Source organism: Leucoraja erinacea, chromosome 14, assembly GCF_028641065.1.
Source record: "Leucoraja erinacea ecotype New England chromosome 14, Leri_hhj_1, whole genome shotgun sequence".
NCBI classification, from domain to species: Eukaryota; Metazoa; Chordata; class Chondrichthyes; order Rajiformes; family Rajidae; genus Leucoraja; species Leucoraja erinaceus.
The window spans coordinates 5,456,665-5,459,486 of record NC_073390.1 but is presented as its reverse complement, the minus strand read 5'-3'; positions in this window follow the sequence as shown (position 1 = coordinate 5,459,486).

Sequence of the window (2,822 nt, the reverse complement as noted above, 5' to 3'; positions counted from 1 at the left end):
ACTAATCTCCTATGTGGGACCTTATCAAATGCTTTCTGAAAGTCCAGGTACACTACATCCACTGGCTCTCCCTTGTCCATTTTCCTAGTTACATCTTCAAAAAATTCCAGAGGATTAGTCAAGCATGATTTCCCCTTCGAAAATCCATGCTGACTCGGACCGATCCTGTTACTGCTGTCCAAATGTGCGGCTATTTCATCTTTTAGAATTGACTCCAGCATCTTCCCCACCACCACATCGGCTAACTGGTCTATAATTCCCTGTTTTCTCTCTCCCGCCTTTCTTAAAAAGTGGGATAACATTAGCTACCCTCCAATCCACAGGAACTGATCCTGAGTCTACAGAACATTGGAAAATTATTACCAATGCATCCACGATTTCTACAGCCAATTCCTTAAGTACCCTGGGATGCAGACCATAAGGCCCTGGGGATTTATCAGCCTTCAGTCTATCCAACACCATTTCCTGCCTAATGTGGATTTCCTTCAGTTCCTCCGTCACCCCAGATCCTCTGGCCACTACTATATCAGGAAGATTGTTTGTGTCCTCCTTAGTGAAGACGGATCCAAAGTACCCGTTCAACTCATCTGCCATTTCCTTGTTCCCCATAATAAACTCAATTTTTCGCTCTTCAAGGGTCAAACTTTGGTCTTAACTAACTTTTCCTCTTCACATACCTAAAGAAGCTTTTACTATCCTGCTTTATATTCTTGGCTAGCTTACCTTCGTACCTCATCTTTTCTCCCCGTATTGTCTTTTTAGTTATCTTCTGTTGTTCTTTAAACATTACCCAATCCTCTTGCTTCCCGCTCGTCTTTGCTACGTTGTACATCTTCGCTTTAATTTTTACCCTGTCCCTGAAGTCCCTGTCAGTCATGATCGCCCCTTACTCCCCTTGGAATCTTTTTTCCTCCTAGGAATGAACTTACCCTGCACCTTCTGTATTATTCCTAGAAATACCTGCCATTTTTGTTCCACTGTCATCCCTGCTAGTGTACTTTTCCAGTCAACTTTGGCCAGCTCCTTCCTCGTGTCCCCATAGTCCCCTTTATTCAACTGTAACACTGACACCTCCGATCTTCCCTTCTCCCTCTCCAATTGTAGATTAAACCTAATCATGTTATGGTCACTACCTCTGAATGGCTCATTAGCCTCGAGGTCCTTTATCAAATCTGGTTCATTACATAACACTAAATCCAGAGTTGCATTCTCCCTGGTAGGCTCCAATACAAGCTGTTCTAAGCATCCATCATGAAGGCACTCTACAAAGTCCCATTCTTGGGATCCAGTACCAACCTGATTTTCCCAGTCTACCTGCATGTTGTAATCAACCATAACAACCACAGCTTTTGCTACATGTCAATTTTAACTCCTGATTCAACTTGCACCCTATGTCCAGGCTACTGTTTGGGGGCCTGTAGATTAGTCCCATTAGGGTCTTTTTACCCTTAACATTCCTTAGTTCTAGCCATACTGACTCCACATCTCCTGTTTCAATGTCACCCCTTGCAAGTGACTGAATTTTATTCCTCACCAACAGAGCAACCCCACCCCCTCTGCCCACCTGTCTGTCTTTTCGATGGGTGCTATACCCTTGAATATTCAGTCCTGGCCCTCTTGCAGCCATGTCTCTGTGATTCCCACAACATCATTTACTTTCCCTCTCTCCATCCTTCCCAGTTCTCCAACCAGTCTGACTGTCTCCCTGATTAAATTCTATCTCAGTTGTCACCTCCTCCTGGCAAACAATTAACTATTCTAATTTTCCTTTATCTCCATCCCTTTTGATGTCTAGTTCTCACACCTTACGCTTCCTCATCTCTGTGTCTCCCTCTCCCCTGACTCTCAGTTTGAAGAAAGGTCTCGACCCGAAACGTCACCCATTCCTTCTCTCTAGAGATGCCTTACTACAATATTGTGTCTTACTCCAACATGTTGTGTCTGTCTCCAGAGATGCTGCCTGGCCCGCTGAGTCACTACAGCATTTTGTGTCTATCTCCAGAGATGTTGCCTGACCTGTTGAGTGACTCCAACATTTTGTGTCCGTCTCCAGAGATGTTGCTTGACCTGTTGAGTGACTCCAACATTTTGTGTCTAACTCCAGAGATGTTGCCTGACCTACTGAGTTACTCCAACATTTTGTGTCTAACTCCAGAGATGTTGCCTGACCCGCTGAGTTACTCCAGCATTTTGTGTCTAACTCCAGAGATGTTGCCTGACCCGCTGAGTTACTCCAGCATTTTGTGTCTAACTCCAGAAATGTTGCCTGACCCGCTGAGTTACTCCAGCATTTTGTGTCTAACTCCAGAAATGTTGCCTGACCCGCTGAGTTACTCCAGCATTTTGTGTCTAACTCCAGAGATGTTGCCTGACCCGCTGAGTGACTCCAGACATTTTGTGTGTCTAACTCCAGAAATGTTGCCTGACCCGCTGAGTGACTCCAGCATTTTGTGTCTAACTCCAGAAATGTTGCCTGACCCGCTGAGTTACTCCAACATTTTGTGTCCAGACTCCAGAGATGTTGCCTGACCCGCTGAGTGACTCCAACATTTTGTGTCTAACTCCAGAGATGTTGCCTGACCCGCTGAGTTACTCCAACATTTTGTGTCTAACTCCAGAGATGTTGCCTGACCCTTTGGTCACTCCAGCAGCTTGAAGGTTGCCGTGCGTGTGCGCATGCACAGTGGGCGCCGAGCGGCGGCGGTTGCGCAGGCGCAGTGGGCGCCGAGCGGCGGTTGCGCAGGCGCAGTGGGCGTTGCGAGCCGCTGGGCCTTGGCCGTCGAGTGGTGTCCGCAGCGTGGCAGCGCAGGGCAGCATGAGGC